Here is an 11,954-nt window from a genome sequence, read left to right as displayed (position 1 = left end):
CTTGACCAGCAAGCCCAGGGTTTTGAACCAGCGACTTCAGTGTTCCAGGTCGACACTTTTATCCATTGCACCACCACAGGTCAGGCTGAAAGAATATTTTTTATTTCTTTTTATTTTTTATTTTTTAGAGAGGAGAGAGAGAGACAGAGAGAGAGAAGGGGGGAGGAGCTGGAAGCATCAACTCCCATATGTGCCTTGACCAGGCAAGCCCAGGGTTTCGAACCGGCGACCTCAGTATTTCCAGGTCGACACTTTATCTACTGCGCCACCACAGGTCAGGCTGGAAGAATATTTTTTAAAAATTTCTTCCTAGGGCCCTGGCCAGTTGGCTCAGCGGTAGAGCATCGGCCTGGCGTGCGGGGGACCCGGGTTCGATTCCCGGCCAGGGCACATAGGAGAAGTGCCTATTTGCTTCTCTACCCCCCCCCCCCTCCTTCCTCTCTGTCTCTCTCTTCCCCTCCTGCAGCCAAGGCTCCATTGGAGCAAAGATGGCCCGGGCGCTGGGGATGGCTCCTTGGCCTCTGCCCCAGGCGCTAGAGTGGCTCTGGTTGTGGCAGAGCGACGCCCCGGAGGGGCAGAGCATCGCCCCCTGGTGGGCGTGCCGGGTGGATCCCGGTCAGGCGCATGTGGGAGTCTGTCTGACTGTCTCTCCCCGTTTCCAGCTTCAGAAAAATACAAAAAAAAAAAAAAAAATTCTTCCTAGAACAAAAGTTAACAGGTATAACTTACTGTATTTCCTCATGTATAAGACGCTCCCATGTATAAGACACACCTTAATTCTGGGGCCCAAAATTTGAAAAAAAAATGTATTATATAAAGTTATGGAACTCATACAACTCCTCATCACTGTCAAAACTCCCATACATTACTTTGTCCTCATCTATGTCTAATGACGAATCACTGTCTTCATATATTACCTCAAATCACTGTCTTCAACAATGAGTGCAAAAACAAGCAGGAGAAAGGGGGAAATACAAGTAAAAAAAGTCTACAACCACTCTATAAGACGCACCCAGTTTTTAGACCCCAATTTTTTTGAGAAAGAGTGCATCTTATACATGGAGAAATATGGTATTAGCTGTAAAGATGGCACGCCTTTACAGCCCCCAATAGTTTAGTTGCATCTTTTATTTGCCAGCATTATCCATGTATGAATTGTATTTGACCTCCCCCCAAAGGGTATCTCTTAAAAGAGAGAAAATGAAGTCCAAAGCATATCAATTTCTACTCCTTTTGCCCAGAGAGACCTTGCCATCACTTCTCCTCTAGGATTCCTTACCTTCCGTCTCTTCTGTGCTCCTCCCTGCCTCCTGGGATAACTGGGATTCTCAGTCTCAGCTCTGTGAGCCTCCTGCTTAGGTTTGCAGGGTCAGGATTTCTTACCTTTGTCCAGTGTTAGGCTCACTTTACTGTTGCCTCAAATTACTGGTGAGTTACTCTCTTGAGGGCTAGTGAAAGGATTCTGTATCCACATTTCTCAATTAATAAGCAATCTTTGGACACCAGCAAGGTGTCTGAGAACTTAACTCAATTCTGGACACTGTCTATCCAGAGCTAACATCGGATTCTCCAGGTGGAGGGCTCGGTCCTCCAATCCCCACTTCAGACACCAGTCGCAAGCCCAGGTTGTTACTTGTGCTTTGAACCAGCTGGCTATACCTCAGACCTTCCCAAATCCCTCTTTAGGTTCAATTAATTTGCTAGTGTGGTTCACAGAACTCGGGGGCAGGGATTACTTACATTTACTGGTTTATTATAAAAGGATATGATCAAGGACAGAGATGAACATCGGATGGAAGGGATGCCTAGGGCAAGGCATAGTGGAGGGACCCAGAGCGTCCATGCCCTCTTCAGAACACCACACTTCCAGCACCTCCACGTGCTCACCAGCCTGGGAGTTAACTGAACTTTTAGGATTTTTATGGGGTCTTCATCCATAAGCCTGCTGATCATTAACTCTATTTTTAACCCTTTTTCCTTCTCAAAGGAATGATGGGTGGGGCTGAAAATGCCAAGCTTCTAATCATGGCTTGGTTTTTCTGGTAGTCAGCCCTCATTCAGGAGCCTCATAGAAACAAAAGACACCCCTGTCACCTAGGAAAGGGCTTTGGGAGCCCTAGATCAGGAACCAGGGTTAAAGAATAATTTTATTTTATTTATTTATTTAATTTTTTTTTTATTTTCTGAAGCTGGAAATGGGGAGAGACAGTCAGGCAGACTCCCGCATGCACCCGACCGGGATCCACCCGGCACGCCCACCAGGGGGCGACGCTCTGCCCACCAGGGGGCGATGCTCTGCCCCTCCGGGGGCATTGCTCTGCCGCGACCAGAGCCACTCTAGTGCCTGGGGCAGAGGCCAAGGAGCCATCCCCAGCGCCCAGGCCATCTTTGCTCCAATGGAGCCTCGCTGCGGAAGGGGAAGAGAGAGACAGAGAGGAAAGGGGGGGGGTGGAGAAGCAGATGGGCGCCTCTCCTGTGTGCCCTGGCCGGGAATCGAACCCGGGACTTCTGCACGCCAGGCTGACGCTCTACCACTGAGCCAACTGGACAGGGCCATAAAGAATAATTTTAGAACAAAAGGTGCTCTTAGCACTTAGGAGATGACAGGGTTTCAGGAGTTTTTTCCAGGAACTGGGGCAGAGACCGATCTCCACTATCTCACACCTACTTCTTTCCACCGTGCCGACTATAGCTCTGAGGTCTACATCCTTCTTCCACCATGAGACTCCGTTCAGACCTGGTTCATGATGCTAAGCATCCCATAGGCTCACTGTCACTTTTCTGGTGATGTGCACAATGGGCCGAAACCCAAGAGCCTTTGTTCTAGGTCCAGCTCTGTCACTAACCAGTAGAATGTTTGTTGATCTAATTCTCCTCTTTCATAAAATGAAAGTGCTGAATTTAACCATCTCCAATTTACCTTTCAGTTCTTTTCTTTTAATTTTTTTTAAAAATTGAGGTATAATTGATATATAACATTATATTAGTTTCAGGTATATGACATAATGATTCAATATTTGTATATATTGCAAAATGATCACTCAATAAGTCTAGTTAATATCTATCACCGTACATAGTTACACATTTTGTGTGTGTGTGTGTGATGAGTTCCTTTGTTCTAAGATTCTGAGAGACTATGTAATCCCAGGCATAGCCTTTTGACTCTCTGGGATTTTGTCCTAGACCAGCGGTTCTCAACCTGTGGGTCGCAACCCCAGCGGGGTCGCCTAAGGCCATCGGAAAATACATAATGCATATCAGGTATTTACATTCCGAATCATAACTGTAGCAAAATTACAGTTATGAAGTAGCCACCAAAATTATTTTTTGGTTTGGGGTCACCGCAACATGAGGAACTGTATTGCGGGGTCACGGCATTAGAAAGGTTGAGAACCACTGGCCTAGACCCACGCCATCTCTTCTGCCCCTGCGCCTTTTCTCCCTGCTCAGTTCCTGCGTGATGTGTGTGTGTCCCTCTGTGGCTCACACATTAGCACAGAGCACAGCCCCTTCTCCTGAATGCTGTGTGGCCTTTCTTTCAGCATTTGTATTATCTTTTATGTGCATATGTTGTATCTCCTCAGAAGTATTTTAAGGTTAGAACCCTGTCTTGTGACCCATACTGACCTTTCCAGGTAACTTGGACATTTAGCAAATGTTAAGTTCTTCATTGAAGAGTGTCTTGAGAATTTACGCACTATTGTTTTATGAAACCATTTTTTTTCTTTCTTTCCCCATGTCCCCCCATTCACAATACAGACCAGGCAAAGAGCCAGGGCTGATGTGTAGATGAGTGGGTTTACTCTGCCTCCTCTTTCTGTACAGTCAGTGTAAGAACACAGCCTGTGGTAAGCACTGGGAGGCCTGAAACCATTTTTTTAAATGTTTATTTTATTGATTTTAGAGAGAGGAGGAGGAGGAGAGAGAGAGAGACAGGAACATCAATCCATTCCTGTATGTGTCCTGACTGGGGATCAAACCGGCAACCTCCTGCTTCAGGACGATGCTCCAACCAAGCCATCAGACCAGGGCAAAAGCTATTTAAAAAAATAAATAAATAAAATAACAACAACCACAATGCTGAGTCAAAATAGCTTTGGCTTGCTTGACTTAATGTGTTTCAGTGTAAAGATACTATGCATTCTTCCTTTATAATCCTCCCTGTAGGGAGGAGTTCCCTTCACAGAGTTGTTTTATAAACCTTTTGAAAAGTGTATGGTTTTTTAAAAATTTTTTCCACTGATTTGAGAAAGACAGAAAAAGAAAGGGAGAGAGAGAGAGAGAGAGAGAGAGAGAGAGAGAGAGAGAAGCATCAACTTGTTGTTCCACTTAGTTATTCCATTTAGTTGTGTACTCATTGGTTGTTTCTCGTATGTGCCCTGACCAGGGGTCAAACGCATGACCTTGGCATGCAGGAATGATGTTGTATCCATTGAGCCACCTGGCCAGGACCTAAAAAAGTTGTGTTCTAATGGGGACTATTTCCCTCCCAGTATTCCATTAAACTTGTATTTTATGCTGTTTGTTAGAGAGTTACTCAGAATTGCTAGGTCATTCCACTACTCAAAATCCTTCAGTGTCTTCCCATCTCACTCAGAGAGCCCAATGCCAACTGAGAATGTCTAACCATGACCTGTACTGACCTGATGTCCCATCACCTCTCTGACCGTGCCACCCCTTGCTCTCTGCTCCACTGGCCTCCTTACTGTTCCTCAAGGATGTCGAACATATTCTTCCATTCGTTCCCTTGGCCTGACATACTCCTGATCCCCAAATATCAGCATGGTCTGTCCCTTCACCTCCTTCAGGTCTTTTATTGAGGAGCCTTTCCTGACAACCCTGTCTGAAGGGAACACACACCTCCTTGCCAGTCACTCTCAGTTACCCTACTCTGCTTTGTTTCTGTTCATTGATCCCCCACTACCATGTGAGAGCCACTGAAAATAAGAACTTTACTTGGTTTGTTCTCTATTTTCAAAACAAAGCACCAAATAATTACTCTCGTGTTAAAAGGCTATATGCCTAGAATCACCCTGGCCGGTTGGCTCAGTGATAGAGCATCGGCCTGGTGTGCAGGAGTCCTGGGTTTGATTCCCAGCCAGGGCACACAGGAGAAGTGCCCATCTGCTTCTCCACCCCTCCCCCTCTCCTTCCTCTCTGTCTCTCTCTTCCCCTCCCGCAGCCAAGGCTCCATTGGAGCAAAGATGGCCCGGGCGCTGGGGATGGCTCCATGGCCTCTGCCTCAGGCGCTAGAGTGGCTCTGGTTGCAACAGAGCGATGCCCCAGATGGGCAGAGCATCGCCCCCTGGTGGGCGTGCCGGTGGATCCTGGTTGGGCGCATGTGGGAGTCTGTCTGACTGCCTCCCCGTTTCCAACTTCAGAAAAATACAGAAAAAAAGACTATATGCCTAGAATCTATGTAAACACAATTAATTAAATAAAAAAATATTTTTAAAAAGATACTAATACAACAGAGGGACAACCATTTCAGGGCATAGTGAGGAAGCAGCCTAGGGTAGAGGCCTCAGAAGAAACCAAACCTGTGGACATCTTGATCTTGAACTTCCCAACCTCCAGAACTGTGAGAAAATAAATTTCTGTTCTTTAAAAAAAAAAAAAAAGACTATATGCCAGAAAAGAAATTGACTTGAAAAAAATGTGGTAAGACAAGTCATACATTTTAGATCAAGTAAATTACAGTTAACTAATTATGTTTCTGCTGCTACTCTCCTGCATTAGTAATATAATATTGGTAGAGTCAGTAAATGATAATAAAAATTGGATCAATAAAGAAAATTGGTTCAAAGTTCTAAAAATATTGTTTTATTTCATTGATTTTAATACCAAAAACAGTTAAAAATGACTTATTCGTGTGGCCACTAGGTGGCAGGATATGCACATGCACTTCGCAAATGAGGGCATTTATCTCAAGTTCACCTTTAGCTGGCAATAACAGTAATACTAATCCCTTCCATTTGAAGAGTATTTTCTAGTAGACAGAATAGTTTCACAAACAATATCTCATGGTAGGGAACACAGGTGTTTTTTATCTGTTTTCCCTTTACATTAAAAAACAAACAAACAAACACCCAGGCCATAAAAGCTTTTCAACTTCCCCTTTGGGTTTGGGTTGAATCCTGAAATGTGCCTCCTTTTGGATCTTCTTGAACTTCAAAATATGTTTTGAGAGAAAATCATTTAAGTTGTGCAACTTACTATGTCAGCAAACAGTCTCAGTGGGTAGAAGTGTGGCTAGTCATATGACAACAAGAGTTTCTGCCTCTTGCATGGTTGAGTGCTTTGGGTGTGTTCTATGTGAAGAACTGGGGTGTGGGGTTGCCATTAGCATTATGGTAACTGCTCTGATGCCTGGATGGTTATGGAAGAACACCGAAGTGGAAGAATATCATTCAAATCCATTAAATACTGCTCTTAGGTTTTCTAAGTTTATGATAAGCAACTTATTGGTGCATTTTTAGCACAGGCGTCTATTGGCAGAATGTAATTTAACAATGTTTACTTCATTAGTTGTCCTTGCGTTAGTGCCTTATGGCATATTTGAACTAACTTAGGTTTTGAGGCTAAATTATGGGATGTGGTTTTAGTTCAGCCATTTATTGGTTATGTGACCTTCTGTACATCATTTAACCCCTCTGAACCTCACTTTCCTTTTATGTAAAATTGGTATAATACCTCCTATTTACAGAGCTGGTATAAAGATGAAATGAGAGATTAATTATGAAAACAGTTTATAAACTAAAATACCTGTAGGAAAGGCAATTGTTATTATCGCAGAGGGAGGAGGAAATCATGGAATTTTTTAAGTTTGGAGGACCTGGGCTTTGTCATTTCTCATTGTTGACTTTGGCTTACTTGATTCAAATTGCTAAATCTTAGCTTTCTTGCTGGGGAAAAAAAAATACAACTCATTTTTTGAGTATTTCTAAGTGCCAGAGATTTAGTTCTTCATATAATAACTAACTTTATATAACAACTAACTTAATCTCTATACCCATGTCTGAAGTAGATTTGCTAAAATTGATTGATTATTAAAATCTTGGCATTTTAGAGCTATAAGAGCCTTAAAAATAATATGATCTAGGCCCTGGCTGGTTGACTCAGTGGTAGAGCATCGGTCTGGCATGCGGGAGTCCTGGGTTTGATTCCTGACCGGGGCACACAGGAGAGGCGCCCATCTGCTTCTCCATCCCTCCCCCTCTGCTTCCTCTCTGTCTCTCTCTTCCCCTCCTGCAGCCGAGGCTCCATTGGAGCAAAGTTGGCCCGGGCGCTGAGGATGACTCTGTGGCCTCTGCCTCAGGTGCTAGAATGGCTCTGGTTGCAACAGAGCGATGCCCCAGATGGGCAGAGCATCGCCCCCTGGTGGGCATGCCGGGTGGATCCTGGTCGGGCGCATGCGGGAGTCTGTCTGACTGCCTCCCCGTTTCCAACTTCAGAAAAATACCAATAATAATAATAATAATAATAATATGATCTAAGCACTTTATTTTGCATATGAAGAAAATAAACTCCGGAGGTGAGATAAAGTGCTCGAAGTCACAAACTATTGTGGGAAGAACTGAGACTAGAAAACGGCCAGTGGCTGGTTTCTAGGATATTTAATTGTCTCAATTCCTAGAATAATCAATTCAAAGAAGTATGAAACAGAGAGCTACTCTTATACCTTTTAGTCCAGTTGAGGGGTAAGTGAGAATCAGCCAAGACTGTGACAGTGTGGTACACAGCAGCTTAGGAGAGAGCAGAGAGGTGGGAAAGAATGCTGTAGGTGGAGTGATGACAGAGGGCTTCCTGGAGGAGGAGAGATTTGAACTGAGCATAGAAAAGCAACTAAGATGTAGTAAGAAAAAAGAGAGAATAGATATTTCAAAATGAGAAAATGGCATAAATCAAAGAGGGCAAGAAGATAAGAAGACAAATTTACAGGAGTTAAAGCTTTGTGTCAAAGAGAAATAAATAGCAATGAGGCAGGATAGGTGATGAGTGAGGACAAGAGGCTAGGGACCCGGAATACCAGGCAAGGTCTCTTCTTAATTCTACAATCAATGGGAACCATTGATTAATCAATTCAATTATTTGTTCAGCAAAGTTTCATTGGGCATCTCCTATGTGCTGTGCTTGGTGGGCACTGGATATGCAGTGGTAACCAAAGAGGGTTGCCCCTATTCTGGGCAGGTTCAGTCAGTGTGGTGAGATGGGTGATAAACTAGTAAATGACTTACATATTGAGAAATGCTTTGACAGTCATGGACAGGGTGCTATGTTAGAAAGTTGCAGAGAATTCATTCTTATACAGGTCAGCCACAGACGACTTCTTGTAGAATTAGTAGGGGTCCATGTGGCTAGAACACGGTTAGCATGAGGAACTGGAAGAAAGGCTGGGGAAGGAAGCTGGGATAAATAACACCAGACTGTGTTCTAAGAGCGGAGCAACTTCTAACACATTGGAGGTTTTAAAGCAGGTAAGTGATATGGTCTGATATATATATATTTTTTTAAATTTTTTGTATTGATTGATTTTTAGAGAAAAAGGAAGGGAGACAGAGGAACATCACTTTTTTGTTCCACTTATTTATGCATTCATTGTTTGACTCTTTTTTTAAAATTCATTTTAGAGAAGAGAGAAAGAGAGAGAGAGAGGGAGAGAAGGTGGGGGAGGAGCAGAAAGCATCAACTCCCATATGTGCCTTGACCAGGTAAGCCTGGGGTTTCGAACCAGCGACCTCATCGTTCCAGGTCGATGCTTTATCCACTGCACCACCTCAGGTCAGGTCCATTGTTTAACTCTTGTATATGTCCTGACCACGAATCAAACGTGCAACCTTGGTTTATCAGGAGGGTGCTCTAACCAACCGGACTACCGGCCAGGGCTTATATACATGCATTTTAAAAGCCACTCTTCTGGGCTGCACTATAGGGGATGGACTGTGGAGGGAAGAAACAAGCCTGCAAGTAGGGAGACTGCTGGTAGGGGTGTGGCAGAAATTCTCGCGAGAGAGAAAGGTAACTGGAATCAGTGATGAAGCAATGATGCATAGCAGCCTCATAACAATAAACGTGGATGACCTGGCCAGGAGATATGATTTAAAGCATTCTCCAGGTCTTACAGAGGAACTGGCTGTGAGGGGTAATGGAGGATATAGTGGATTGGATGAGGGCCCCCAAAAGATATGTTTATGCCTAATTTTCTGGAGCCTGGGAGTGTGACCTTATTTGGAAAAAAAAGGTCTTTGTAGATGTAATTAAGAATCTCCAAATGAGATCATGCTGGATAATCTACGTAACCCTAACTTTTAGTACAAGTGTCCTTGTGAGAGACACAGGGGAGAAACACCGAACAAAGTGAAGGCCAGGTGAAGACAGCTGCAGAGACTGAAGTCCAGCAGCCACAAGGAGCTCCTCACGTCCCCAGAAGCTGGATGCAACGAGGAAGAACTTTCCCCTACAGCCTCCAGAGGGAGCACAGCCCTGCTGATCCTTGTTTTCAGATTTCTGGCCCCCTGGACGATGAGAAAATAAATGTCTGTTGTTTTAAGACAGTTTGTGGTGATATGTTATGTCAAGTGCAGAAAACTCACACAGAGAGGGAGGAGTCCAAGATGGCCCCAGGTTTCTGGGTGTTTGGTGTTGTCCTTCAACACATTGGGGAAATCTGGGTTTGGGCGGGGGGCAGGGATCAAGAGTTGGGGTTTACGCATGTTCAGTTTGGAATGCTTGTGAGATGGCCAAGCAGAGAAGGTCAGTCAGTAGCTGGATGGAGGAGTCTAGAGCTCAGAGACGGGGAGAAGGGATATAAAGTGGGAATTGTCAGCATGCAGATTACACTTAAACCACAGAAATGGGTGCAATCTCCTAGAAAGAAGGTGCAGAGTAGAGTTGTGAAGAATCTGTAAATAGTGGGTATGCTTTTCTGTCCACTTGTGGGGAACTAGTCGGTCTGGGGTTTTTTGCTTTTTCTCACCTTTGCTGCCCACATTGTGAAAGAGAGGCAAATCATAAGAAGAGCATGGCTAACTTGTCAGGTAGCATAATTTCAGGGCAAAACAATGTGATTCTGCCTTCCCAGGTACTTTCTCCATCTGTTGACCAATGCCGGCCTTCCACGATTACAGATTCGTTTCTTTAGGCATTGAAACCTACATATTCGTTGGGAGAAGTTGTTCATAACCTTTTCCTTTACTTCTTAGTGAGAGTTGGTATATCAGATACTTTAGAACAGATTATTGATGCCGTGGGTGACAGGAGTGTGGGAGAACACAAGTGTGAAGTTTGGGCATTAGTTGGGCAGGCTGAGTAGCAAAAGACAATTGTGAAAATGTGGGAACCTGAAGCCTGACCATATCTGCCCTGCAGCTTTGCGTGTGAGGGGAAAACCTGCTCTAGAAAGATTCCTCCTTCCCTGCCACTGTCTGAGCTCAATAGTAAACTTCTCTTCTCATTCTCTGTGTATCACTGATGGTTTCTATGCTGCCATATCCTTCTTCAGAACAAGAAGAAAAGTGAAAGAAACACCAGGGACATACAACAGATGGCTTCACAATAGTCAAGAGGAAATCTATTATACTGTGCCGTGTTTTAGAGCTTCTCTGAAATCTCTACTTTTTCTAAGGTGATGGTTATTTTTGCTGGCTTGTGGGTGTTACCCTCTTGTCCTCATTGCTGCCATCACCGGTCTGATACCAGCCCATGGTGACTCCCAGCCAGGCTGCCAACTCCCTTTCACTTGCCCTCAGACCATTCTGCGAACTCTGCTGTCAGAGTGAGGATTTCAAAATAAAAACACGCTTCTTGCCTTTTGGTGTCTTCCTGCTGCTCCTTGGATAAAAAAACTATAAAGTTTGTGGGGATGTGAAGTACAGCATGGAGAATAGAGTCAATAGTAGGTATGGTGTTGGAGATGAGAGCATTACTTCATAAGTTATATAAAGGTCTAACCACTATGCAAAAACTTATATAATATTAAATGTCAACTGTAATTGAAAAAGAATTTTAATTTTTATATAATAAAAAAAATGAAAAAATTATAAAGCTTTTATTAATCTAACTATTACCTATATTTTCAGCTTCATCTCATCCTTCATCCTTACTCGCTTTGCTCTCTGAGATCTAGGTGGACTGACATTCATTCAGTTTCTCCAGCTCCTGCTTTCTGGCTCTGGAGTGTTCTTCTTGCCCCCACCCCACTCCTTCAACCCTTCCTGCATCTGCCCACTCCCAGCACAGACTCACACGTTTCATCAGGGACACTGTCCTGACTCCTCCCCCTCCCCTTTTAACCAAATCCTTCTATTTTCAGCTTTATGGCATTGTATACTTCTTCTGCCTATTCCTTATGATAGCTGTAAATACATATATATCTCTACATATGTATACATATATATTTAAGTGGATGTATTTGATTAATGTCTCTCCTACCACACTCCGCTTTTTACAAGGGCAGGTTTCTTGTTCATGGTGGCATCCCTTGTATCCAGTTGCCTCGGCCTGTTATGGGGTCTCATTATATATTGGCTGAGTAGATAAAATCAATGGACATATATTGTCACTAATTTTGGGGCTACCAAATGAATTCTAAGAATTCTCAGGCTGGGTCACTTCTATGTGGCTCCTTAGGTTTTGAAAAGCAATTAGCAATAATGGCTTTTTTTAATGACAAAAACAGAGAAAGACAGAGAGAGGAACAGATAGGGACAGACAGACAGGAAGGGGAGATGAAAAGCATCAATTCTTCATTGCGGCTCTTTGTTGCTGCTCCTTAGTTGTTCATTGATTGCTTTCTCATACGTGCCTTGACCCAGGGCTACAGCAGAGCAACTGACCCCTTGCTCAAACCAGTGATTTTGGGCTCAAACCAGTGACCTTTGGGCTCAAGCCAGTGACCATGGGGTCATGTCTATGATCCCATGCTCAAGCTAGCGACACTCTGGATGAGCCTGCGC

The 11,954-nt window shown here is 43.9% G+C and overlaps 1 non-coding gene across 1 annotated transcript; it reads right to left on the bottom strand.

The window, feature by feature from the left end:
- Window positions 1–3,734: 3,734 nt before the first annotated feature.
- Window positions 3,735–3,865, bottom strand: LOC136332402 (small nucleolar RNA SNORA51). The gene has a single exon (XR_010730670.1). It is a non-coding gene; the product is annotated as a small nucleolar RNA SNORA51 (small nucleolar RNA).
- Window positions 3,866–11,954: the final 8,089 nt, after the last annotated feature.

This window comes from Saccopteryx bilineata, chromosome 3 (genome assembly GCF_036850765.1).
Source record: "Saccopteryx bilineata isolate mSacBil1 chromosome 3, mSacBil1_pri_phased_curated, whole genome shotgun sequence".
NCBI classification, from domain to species: Eukaryota; Metazoa; Chordata; class Mammalia; order Chiroptera; family Emballonuridae; genus Saccopteryx; species Saccopteryx bilineata.
This window is presented reverse-complemented; position numbering and strand designations above follow the sequence as displayed.